General features: G+C 44.0%; 1 protein-coding gene across 1 annotated transcript in view; it reads left to right on the top strand.

Moving 5' to 3' along the window:
- Col4a1 (collagen type IV alpha 1 chain) overlaps nucleotides 1-12638 on the top strand; it is a 126935-nt gene that overhangs the window by 25444 nt on the left and 88853 nt on the right. The window lies entirely within an intron of this gene.

Consider the following 12638-nt stretch of genomic DNA (forward strand, 5'->3'; position numbering starts at 1 on the left):
TAGAGAAAATAAAGAATGTTGTAGAATAGAAAAACTCATGCCATCAGTTCTTAAATGATGTGTTTGTTAGGTGATATTTTGCAGAAATGACTACTCAAAAGGAAATGTGTTAACATGGATGACACAGAAAGATCAGAGTATCATACTGCAGAGTGCCTTGATGTCCTGAGATGTGGCTCCAAAAGAACATTCCAGTGAATATATGCTTGAGTTTATTGGAATGCACATTTCCGGTGATTAAAGCCTGGTACACTGCAAATTGATAATTTAAATCTGGAGTTCCAGATGGCTACGGGGGCAAGGCAGGTATTTCTGTAGGAACAGTTTCGTGTGAGCGCTCCCACTGAGAGCAGCCCAGTGGGGTCCCACTTTTGAAAGTCTGAGAGAAATAGGAAGCCTAAGGTTTTTCTTTTAGAATATTTATTTAAAAATTCTGGAATATGGTATGTGGCAAAGCACATCTATGGCTGAATTCCCCCGCAAGGGGCCACCAGGTCTCAGACTCTGCTCCAGACTTAAAGCATTTGGTGTACACGTGTTGTAGGGTTTGTGCTGTGTCATGTGGATTTCATGCATCTATGTAGAATTAGGACTGGCATCAGGGGCAGGAGAACTGGAACTTCACGGCCCCTGTCTGTTCTGACTGGGGGAATACCTTAAGAGTGGTTAGATATTTTCAAACATTTTTTTTTGTACAACCAGAACGCTTACATACGGATAGGATGCATAGTAATTGGTAGTGAGAAATTAATTATTGCTGAGCTATTTGGCTGTTATTTTGGAAGAACTTGTGTAAAAATACTCCAGGTGTGGTAGAACCTTGGCAGAGGGAGGCATCTGGCACTGCAGTGACCATCAGCCTTGAAGCTGAAGGCCAGGATTTGGTTCTTAGGGCCTACTGGGAGGGTCATCAACATCTGTTGGGAGGGTCATCAACATCTGTAGGAATGCACTGAGCCAGGGTGCTGGCAGGAAAATGAAAAAAATATTTGCGTCAACAGTAAGACAATCATGCAGATGTTTTACTAAGCTCTGTTCCACTGTTTCATAATTTGGGGTCATGTCTACACAGTGGTTTTTAATTTTTTAATAAGAGTGCATGTGTTAGAGCAGTTCTAGGTACATCTACCTCCACATGCATTGCTTCTCCCCTCTCCCTCCCATCAATATCCCCCACCAGAGTGTGGTCCCCTTGTTACAATTGATGAACCTACTTTGCATCATTATCACCCAGAGTGCATGGTTCATATTGGGTGCTGTTCGTTCTATAGGTTTAGACAAATGTATGATGGCCTGTATGTACGCACTGTTACAGTTTGATAGCTGTAGTCTTTCTGCTGTAATGATCTTCCATGTTCTGCTTCCTTTTCCCTACCCTCACCCCCTGACAAACACTAATCTTACTATCTCCACAGTTCTGCATTTTCCAGAATGGTATGTAGCTGGAATACATGCAGCCTTTTCAGATTTGCTTCTTTTTCTTAATAGCATGGGTTTAAAGTTCCTCCAAATCTTTTCTTGATTTGAGAGCTCATATCTTTTTAATGCTGACTTACACTTCAGTGTCTGGGTGGCCCACTGGCAAACTCAGCAAGTGAGTTTATCCATTCACCTACTGAAGGGCGTCATAGCTGCTCCTGAGGACTTGGCAATTGGTTTCATTTGCATTTTCCTGCTCACGAGTGATGTGAAACACTATCTTTTATCCTCATTTTCTGTCTGTGTGTCTTTGGTGAGGTATCTATTAATGGTTTTGGTCCACTTTTTTTGTTGTTGCATTGAAGATGTCTTTGTGTATTTTGAGTAACAGTCTCTTGTCATATATTCCTTTGTAAATATTTTCTCCCAGCCTTTGGTTTGCCTGTTCATTTTCTTAACAGTGTCTTTTGCAGGGCAGAACAATTTACTTTTAATGAAGTCAAGCTTATCGATTCTTATTTTCATGGTGTTGAATCTAAATTTGTTGCTGAACCCAAAGTTGTCTAGATTTTCTCCAGTGCTTTCTTTTAGGAATTTGATAGGTTTGCATTTTAAATTTTGGGTCTGTGATCCATTTTGAGTTATTTTTTTGTGTCTAGATTAATTTTTTTTGCATGTGAATGTCCAATTATTCCAAAAGACGATCTTGCTCCATTGTAGTGACTTTTTGTCAATTTCAGGTAGCTGTGTTTATGTGTCCCACTTCTGCATGCTATTTGTCTGTTCTCTAATTTATCCATATTGCTTTGGTTACTGTAGCTTTACAGTAGGTCTTGACATTGAATAGGTTCAGTCCTCCATCCAAGTTCTTCTTCAATATTGTGCTGGTTTTTCTGGGTCTTTTCCCTCTTAAAATACTCTTTGAACTCTGTTTATTGATATGTACAAAATGATATGCTGGGAGTTTGATTGGTATTACACTGAATCTATAGACTAAGTTGCGAAGAAATGACATCTGGACAGTTGAGTTTGCCTATCTATGACCACGGAATATTTATCCAGTTAGTTCCTGTTTGATTTTTTTTTATCAGAGTTTCATATTTTTTTCATAGAGCTTGTGCATATTTTGTTAGTTTGTATCTAAATATCTCATTTTTAATGTTTCCAATGTAAATGCATTGGGTTGGATTTTTAATTCCAAAATCCACTTTTCATTGCTGGTGCATTAGGAAGTGCTTAACATTCTGTCCTGCAAACCTGCTATAATTTGTCCTTAGCTCTGAGTTTTTTTATTGATAATCTTTAGGATATTTTCTATACAGGTGTGTCATTTGAAGTGTGTTTTTATGTAGCTCCAGCATAAAAATGGAAATATCCAAAAGATAAACTAATAATGCAGTTTATCTGAAAATAAAAGGATTTCATATCTACTAGGAGATATTTCAGAATTAAAAATGACTAAAATAATTTTATTCATGTTACACACATGTATACATATATATGAATATTTGTGTATATGTGTGTATTTTCTAATTTCTCAGTCTTTTTATCTAAGATGTGAAAAGTGATCAAATGAATGCAATATTAGATCAAGATGGAGCAGGGTAATGACTAGCAGGAAACCCACATCTGTCCTGGCTCTTCCCAGATCATAAATGCACCAGGTGACTAATTTGGTCCTCTCATGGACAGTGTTCTAGCTAAGGCAAGCCATGCATGTATCTCCATCATTTTGAAAGTTTTGTTTTGCAAGGGATTTGTTATGGGACCCTCTGGTCTGTTTATGTTTGTGTGAAAAGACACAGTCCGGTAAAGGGATCAACTATAAGGGGCGAAATAAGAAGTGGAAACAGCAGGGTTGTATCTGGCATCCGTGGGGTGGACCGTTGGTTCTGCTGGCTTTGGGCTTTCTCAGTGCAATTGGTTGTTTGTGGTCATTTTTCTTGGATAATGTGTGGGAGATGATGGCTGCTAGCAAGGATTTCTGGAAAATAATGAGCATTTTGTCCTTGCTCTTGAGGGATTGGGCATTTTAGAAAGAAAATCACCAATGCTACCACTGCCTCAGTGGTTTGTAGTTCTGCCCCTGGCTCTCAGATCTGTTTCCTCTTGACCCTGGCACGGTCACTGCTTTCTGGACATCAGTTTCCTGTGCTGGGTAGCAGGGAGGTTGAGCCAGTGATTGTTAAGAGCTCATCCACCTTTAAAATGTTATGATTTAATGAGCAAGCACTTTGGTTGTTAGTGTCATGGCTAGATCAATCTTTCTTGACATTCCTCTGACTGCATTTCTGTTGTTCAATGATGATGACATTGGAAACAGCTAAGGCATGTGAAGAGTCTGCCACAGTTCACATGATATATGTCGCATCCACGCAGCAGGATAGATGATACGGTCCCCACATAACTGGGAGGAAATTGCGAGTTGTGAGGGTCAGTGACTTGCTCAAAGTGAGGTAAGGAATGCAGCCAGATACAAATGGGGACCTAGTGTTCCCTGAAAGTGGTATGTTTTCCTTTGGACTCACTGCCTTCCCAGTGAGCTATGTGTGCTTCAGGGCAAAACATCTAATAATACTGGTGGGGGGAAAAGGCTTCTTCAAGGTAGAATCACTGCATGTATCCTCAGGCACACTTTCCAAACCACCTTGCATTTTTCAGTGATTTAAACTTGAGGAACATTTATTAGAAAAGAAAACATAGACTCTCCTCTCCCCCATTATGTTCCTTCTTAGGTATTTCAGTTGTCATGGGCTGTCCTACAGATGAGAACTGGGCAAGATATTCTGCCATCAGACATGCCATATGGTCATGTTACAATGTGACTTCCCTTTCAACTCTTCAGAGTGCAGGACTCATCTTTCCCCTTGTCTTAGTTTTGGCATTTCACCTTTCTGTTGGCAGAAAGAGTGACTGAGGTGAGTGATCATTAGTGTCAGGTACTGACAGAGTTTCATTGCAGAACATCTGTGTACAGTGCTGGGAACTCTTGACATGTTTTGAGAGTGAGCTAAGGATGGAGGGTGGAGAATTTAGGCAGCGCAGCCACAGGCCACAAAGCTACAGCTGAAATGAGCACATGCAGAGCTCAGCAGTGGCTAAGGGCTGGTTTGTAAGGTGTATCTTAGAAATGCGCAATAAACAGGTGGAGTTTGGAAAGTGTTTTATCTCCACAATTTGACATTCAATGTGCATTGTGGCATGCTTCTTCAGAAAAGACACAGTAGTTACTCTCTTCATATGTCTGTACATCCATGGCTTATGTGAAATTATGAAGTCATCACTTTTTCTGTCTATGGAAAAAAATGTCTGTATGTATGTGCACCAATCAGCTTTTGTCACTGCAAAAAACTACCTGAGATAAACAACTTAGACGGGAGAAAGTTTTATTTTGGCTCTTGGTTTCAGTCCATGGTCAGCTGGCTCCATTGCTTTAGGCCTGTGGCAAGGGAAAAACATCTTGGCAAAAGGGCATTGCTGCTTACCTCCTGATAGCCAGGAAGCAGAGAGAGACAGATAGACAGACAGACACTAGGGGCAAGATATCCCCTTCAAAGGCCCCCAGTGACACGCTACCTCACCAGGCCCCACCTCCAGTAGCACATTCTGCAGTGAATTTATTACGGATTTCCACTGGTGAAGTCAATGTCTTCATGATGCGTCAAGTCTCAATAATGTCACCAACTGAGAGCCATGCCTTCAATACATGAGTCTTCAGGGGACATATCATGCCCAAACAATAACAATAGGCTGTGTTTTTTTCCTGAGTTACATAAAAAGGAGGGCCCATCTCTAGTTCAAAGCCACTGTCACCTGGGAGCTATACCTTACAGTTCTTAAAGCAACAGAATGGAGTCTTAAGGAAGTTGCTGAGGACCTTAAGGAAGGTCTGGCTAGAAATTTCCAGACTAACTTATCTCCTTCTCTTTAATATTAAGCACTGGCAAACTGCATCGTATTGCTCTTGAGTAGCTCAAGTCTTTGAATATTTAGTGTACTTATAAAATTGTCTATGAAGATCACTCATGAGAAGAAGAGGCATGGTGAGATTTTCAGCATTTGAGAGCGCAGGGGAGGGGGTGCGGGGCAGGGGGGAGAAAGGGCCCAAACAATGAATGCACAGATGAATAAATAAAAAACTAAATTTAAAAATGCAATTTTGAGTTTTCAAAGTTTGAAATAATTTCAGACTTACAAAAAAGTTCCCAAATATTCTCATGTTCTCCATCCAAAACCCCTGAATGCTAGCATCCTTTAAAACCATAAAACAATGATGAAAACCAGGAAAATAACTTTAGTACATTGCAGTTACCTGGGCCAGTGACCTCATCCAAATGCAATCAATGGTCCCACCAAGGTCATTTTCTTACCTAGAATCCACCTAGGGTTCTACATAACATTCAGCTGTCACCTCCAATGTGGAATAGCTCCTCAGTCTTTCTGTGTCATTTGAGACCTTGACGCTTTTGAGTGAGTCCTGACTAGTTATTGTACAAAATGACCTTTGACTTGGAGCCGTCTGATATTTCATCAAGTCTAAATTCAGGTCCTGCTGGGTTTTTTGTTTTTTTGTTTTTTTTTTGCAGAAGTTCCACAGAAGTGATGTCTCCTTCTCAGGAGTCACATGGTATCACTTCCACCAGTCTTGGTGAGGGTAACTTTGGTCTTGTGGCTAAAGTGGTGTCCTTGAGGTTTCTCCATGGTGAAATTACTGTTTTTCTTTGGTCGTTGACTGGTACTGTCTTGTGGAAAGATTTGTTACTGCTGTTACTGCGTGAACGTTGTTACTGTGATATTTACCCTTGGGACCTTCTCTTCCCAACACTTCCCAGTTGTTACAAGGTTTCTGTTGAAAAGAAGAACTTTTCTCTTTTCCTTTTGCTATTTATTCAATCATATATGCCTATCAGTATGAGCTTTTGGATTTTTGTTTTAGTCTATGAATTATAGTTCATTTCTGCTATCGTTCTGTTTTTCAAGTTGTCACAGCTTTGGCCATGGTGAGCTATTTCCTGGTGTTTCCTGAGCCCTTTCGACATGTCCTGTCACTTTTTTCTTGAGATGGCTCTTACTACGTAGGCCTCAAATGCACTTAGCCTCCTAAGTGCTGTGATTACAGGTGTGCACCACCACATTCAGCTTCCCAAAGCTGTCCTTACTTTCTTGTACCAAAGGAAGCATGTTCTTTCCCTACTCCAACTGTGAAATCAGCCTTTCTCCTAAGAGTCCTGGCTCCTCCTATTGAAAATGGTGTTTAGTTTATGGGGGCCCAGTATGCTTGAACATTTGCAGTGCTCCTGCACCTAGACTCAGGTATAGATTTTATTCCTCAGGGCTGCTAACTCTATCACATGTGCCATGAGAAATCTGATTGCAGACAAGTGCATGGACTATGGTCAGCCCTGGTCAGTTCAGTGTGCATGGATACAGCCAAATGTACAGTGCCTGTTTTGGGTGCCCTGGGAGGTAATTGATGGGTAAGACTCTAAGTAGAAAGTGAGCAGCCAGCGGCAGGCTGGGGAGCAAAGAGGGACTCTGGAAGGATCCCCTGACTCTTCAGCTGTCCTAACCCTGCGGGAGGTGTCAGAGAAGAGGGAGCCTCCCATTATAGCTGTGTGATTCAGGATGTATTTAACAAGGAAGCAGCACCCTTGTCTCTGTTAGCTCCCACTGGGACTCCTCCACCCTCATCTAGCCTCTATCAAGTTCTCCCTCTGTCCTCCTGCACCACAGCCCCATCCAGCAGCCTTTGTGCCCCCAGCCCCAGCACCAGGGGCTCCCTGGACATCAGATGGCATAATGTCCTTCCCGTGGTCAAGCGGATGGCAGGGAAGCACAGGACCCACTGGGTGACAGGAAATCCTCCCTCCAGCCTTGCATTGTGGTGTTTGTGCTCTGGTCAGCAACCAGAGCACACTGGCACTCACTGGGCAGTGTCTTTGTGGCTAATCCTTTTCTGCCCAGAAAGCTCTGCTGTTCTCTGGCAGCTACAACTGCGTGGCCTCACACCTTCTGTCATTCTTGGTTTCCTTTCCAATTTTCTGGGATTTCCTTACCATCCTTTAAAAAGAGCTTTTAAATTTAAAACAGTTCAATCTCTTTTAAAGAGGGAATGTTCTACCCAGTCTCATCAATCATTTACATGTCACTGCATTTGTGGATTTTTTTCCTCTCTCTCTTATTTTGATTAGTTTTGCTAAGCTATTTGAGAGTAAGTTGTAAAAGTCATGTCTATTGACTTGGATATAGTCATATCCAAGATCAAGGATACTCTTTTATGTTACATGTTTATTGAGTTCAGGACATTTAACATTGTAACAGTGCCACATCCAATAGAGTTGACTTTCAGCTTTTGTTAACCAACCCAATACTGTCCTTTATAGCAGTCAACCAGCATCTAATGCAGGATGCTGTCTTTGGGCCCTGTTTAGCCCTGTCTGATCTGTGGCCACCATTCCTTGGCTGGTCAAGCATTAATGTTTTCTCACACACATCTGGTTTGCCCTCCTCTGTCAGCATGATCCAGGGCTGGAGGACACTGGGCTTGATCATCTTGTCTTGCTTTCCATGAGCTGTGATCCATAGCAACCAAGATGGCCCTGTACAATTTATGGCATCCAGGATGGCCCCACTGTGGGCTGGGTGTGACAACTCTGGCTATTTCATAGCACAGAGAAAGAGCTCCTCTCGCCTTGCTGGAGCTTGGTGCTGTGTGGATTGCCACAGTCTGTCAGCTTTTTCCGAGGCTGCATGGTAAAATAGCTGAGATGGGAAATAGCTTTCAGCTCTTTATCACAGTGGCGATCTTTTGCTGTGTGGAGAATTTCTCCTACTGCATGACTTCATTCTTTGGGTTATACATAGCCCTGCTCTGGCTGCTGGCTTCTCCCCACCTCTGCAGTATCTGCTGCTAGGAGCCATCCCCATCAGCATCACTTACCATGAGGTGGCCATCTGGGTCTCTTACTGACAACACCGGCAGGTGACTGAGCTGGAAGCCCCTCTGGATCCCAAGCATCATTCCAACAGGCATGTTGGTGTCTGGGCTCTTCCAAGGAATTTCTGAGGAGTCTGACGGAACCCCATGTCCCCTCTGGTCTTCTCCTGTGAGACTGAAAAGTGGCCCTGTGAGCTGTTTGCTCTGTTCCTGTGGGGAGCTCCCAAACCCCGAGGTTGCTAATGTGCATAGTGGGTCTGTTGGCATCAGTGTAGGATGCGTAAGGGCGTGGAGACTCAGCATGGAGGAGCAGCTTCCCTCCCTGAAAGCCAGGGATGCTGAAGGTCTGCACATTGGGCCATAGTCACCTGTGTTAAGACCCTGGCCAAGCAGTGGGCCACCCTGTCACACACCAGCACTCAGGTTCTTTCCTGAATGTGGGTGGTGATCCCGTGTGGTGTGCTTTGAGCTTTGCTGCATGAAAGCACAAATGTGAGCTGGTCCAATCTGAGCTACACACGTGAACTATAATGATGCAATTTTAACTAGGAGCGTTACTGACTCACAGTCATCTGGGGCTGTGGTTTACCTCACACTTCCTTTCATTTTGGCTACTCTGACAGCCGTTTAGTGACATACTTCAGGCCTTACTGGCTGTGTCAATGAACTCGCATTGCATGTGTAGAAGAATTATGAGGTTTGTACGTGGGAAATAAGCCAGCTTCTGTTGCCATTGACTCTTCACTTTTGCATTGGTTTGTGGTTTTCTTCGACCTTCCCACCTTCTTCCTTCATCCTTCCCATCATTTCAGTGAATGAGATGTCAATCTCCCTAGGCTACTTAAATTTGAACTTGAAGCATTTGGGACATAACTGAGATTGGAGAAGGAAATGAAACATTCCCTGAGCAGTCAAGGTTAATGCTGGTGAGCCTGAACCCCAAAGGCAGCACTTTCCTGAGCTCCAAGTTTGCTTAGCCTGACCAACATGCAAACACACGTTGGCTACTTAATGACAGATTAGGAGGGCAAGGAAAGTATTAAAACACAATGGGAGATGATGGAAAAAGCTTAAAAAGATAGTGTGGAAGTCACAAGGCCTCACTCCTTGGGCAGTGTGAGACAGGGCCAGTAGCCCTGGGCCTCAGAAGCTTCCGAGGTTATTGACCTGTCAGTCTCTATTAGAAGAAGGGAAAGGGAGGAGGAACAGAAGAGAGAGTTTTGATTCAATGGACTAAAGTAGTATGTAAAAATGGTTCATTTTTATGAAAACAATGGATGGGTTTGAAGAACTGTAGAATAGAGTCAGGAGAGTGAGGCGTGAGTGGGCATCCACTGAAGTGCCTTAATCTAACCCATGAAGCAGGTGGTTTACTCAGGTAAGTCCAGGGAATGGCACGAACCATTCTCCAGGAATGGCAAGCCTGTCCCTTGGAACTGAGAATGAAGTTTGCCACTCTTTGGCAGTCTAGTCTGTGTCTGTCCCTCCTGTGAAGAAGGACCAGAGTCCATCACCTTTGACTTCAGAAACTAATTAACCTAGATTCTTGAGGACCGGGTGGAAGGCCACTACAAGTACCAGCCCAGCTCCTGAGGGAAAGGGCTGGATCCAACCTCACCACTCTGTGGGAAATGTGTCTCGTTCACGGAGCAACTGGGAATACAGCTGTGCACAGCGTGCCTGCCAAGCAGCGAGGGATAAGCTTGTTCTGAACCTTTTCTCTTGATACAACTTTTGCAGATGTGTTGGCTCTGAAAAAAATTCCTGGCCTACTTTTTCTTTTTTTTTTTAAAGAATAGTAAACATTTAACTGTTTAATCTCAGGTTTTCCTGTACCCATAATTATGAACTTGTCAACAGAAATCACCTAAACTTACTTATCTTTACAGTTTATAAAATAACCCTAGTAGGCATTTGGAGGAAGTGATCACTGCGATAGGGTACTGTTTCAACTATGATGTTCATTAAATAACAATTGGTGAGGTATCATTATGCCACTCAACAGGTGAAATTTAATTTTCATTAATTTAGAATACTACCATTCCACTTTGCTGATTACAATGGTCTCGAGCTTGTCCATTGCAGCACAAGCTCAATGAGGTGATGTGGTCTGATCTCTCTTAATGATCCACTGTGTATTTGATTCAGCAAATGACTGGGGTGGTTCCCCAACACTTACTGATTGCACAGCGTGCTCTGCTTTCTCCTCTGAATTTACTTTCTGATTTTGAAGTATTAGATTTAGGATATGACATCATTTCTGGAAATGAAAGTCCACCTTGAATTTACCAAAAGACTTTTTGCTTTCTTGGGAGTCAGGTGGTCTGTCCTCTGCTGGAGTACAGATGGGTGTTCTTTGGCTCCATCTTCTTGGAGAGCTTTTCACTTGTGTGGAAATTTTTCAGGAATGTTTGACAAGTGTATGGGATCAGCCCACCAGAGCTATCTGCTGGGGAGGTAGTTTGGTTTGTTCAACCAAAGTTCAGGTTCTTAGTTGGGAATGTCAAACTTCCAGGCCCTCCTTCCAGGTCTTGAAGTCCACTGGGGTCCACTGGGGTTGTTGCCAGGAGTCTTCCTTTGTGTGGACGTGCTGGGTGACTCCTTGTCATGTTTGCAATGAAATACCAATTTCATGACTCAGTCCTCAGCAGGAAGGGCATCACAGAGTGGAGCCCAGAGAAGGGCAGTGGATCAGGGCAGTGGGAAACATAGACCTTGACCTGGAAACTCCAGGCAGGGGTATAATGAGTGCAGCAGGCCGCCAGGCGCGTGTTTCCCCCAGCCAGGCTGCATTGTCCATACTTCCTTCTGTTGTGTGTGCTCTGAGCCAGGGTTGAGTGCCATTGTCCAGCTTCTTCCTCTCATACAGTAGCGGGAATGTCAATACAGGGCACCTCCAAGGTTGTTGAGCTCTGTGTAATTTTGTCTAAATAAAGACAAGAGTTAAGAGTGAGAGGAAGGTCCATAGGAAGGCTAAAACTCCCAAACTTAAGATATTCCCGAATAAGGAGTTGGGAAATTCCTTTTGTTTTCTGACCTCCTGCAGCTGTGAGAGGACTTGCTAAATGGTTTCTGTAGTCACACTGTCCTGGCAGGACAAATGTATGTTGAAAGTAGCACCTGACTTCTTCCTGCTGTGCACAGCAGGTAATTGGTTAAAGGGTGCCTTGGTGGAGGCTGTGTGTTATGGAAGAGACCAGTGCACCCTTCAGTGCCTCATTCCTGAGGCCTCCCCAGAACTCAGTGTCCTCAACTGCAGTCAGTCCCCCTGGGTTTGGTGGAGATTGGATGAGACTCTCTCTAAAGCTCCTGATGCACAAATGAGCTCCTCAGGAAACCTCGGTCCCTTTCTCTCCTCTTGCCATCTGGCCTCAGGAGCTGGCAGGCTCCAGTCCATTTTACAAGGGGAGAAGTGTGTGCTCTGTGTGCTCTAGAAACTTCTTTAAACTGGATTCTGTGTTCCTTAAACTGAATTCTATGTTCCCTGGCTTCTGCCTTTGCACGGCTAGAGCATGGGGCCCTGACCCTGTAAACTGACTGAATGTTGCTCTTGGGATCAACCACTTTGCTATCATACTGGACACAGCCAGCATCCATCCTTCTGCGACTCTGGCCTGTGCTGAAAGTCCAGAGGTTTTTGTTTAAAGAACAGTGAGTTCCTGCCACAGGTCAGGCACTGGTCTAGGTGCTGGGGATGAAAGTAGGAAGAAAACACCAGAGTGGTGAGGGACAATGTCCTGCCCAACACCCAGATGCCTCTGTGCTGGCTTCCTGCAGACAGTCCTCTGTGGGGCTCTCCCAAGAATCTCACAGGAAGTGGTTCTGGGAAAATGTCACAGTGAAGCCACTCATTGCCAGACACCAGGACCCTGTGCTCTGGTGAAAATCCCCGATTTGCATCTGAGTGGCTCCAGCAATCCCGTGGTGGGGTCTCCTGGGATCAGAAAGAAGCTCCAATGCTTTCGAAGAGTGACTAAGAGCAGTTGGTCTGCACTTTGTCTTCTTGTCTTAAGAAATGAACTATGAGGAAGCCAAAGGAAACTTGGTTTAGAGTTGAGGGAGCCCCAGGAAGACATGCTGGGGCTGGCTTTCCCTACTTACAGGAAATGGGAGCTCCCCAGAAGTGGCAGCAAATAAACAGGCAGGCCCCCACATCTGGTAGGGGGAAGGGAGCAAGCACCATGGTCTTTTCAGAGACTCTGAGATTGCTCAGCAGCCATGGCTGAGCAGTGCACTCTGCAGAAGGGTGCAAGGGCAGGAGGGGCTGCTGAGCCAGGCAGAA

Source organism: Castor canadensis, chromosome 10 (genome assembly GCF_047511655.1).
Source record: "Castor canadensis chromosome 10, mCasCan1.hap1v2, whole genome shotgun sequence".
In the NCBI taxonomy this organism is placed as follows: Eukaryota; Metazoa; Chordata; class Mammalia; order Rodentia; family Castoridae; genus Castor; species Castor canadensis.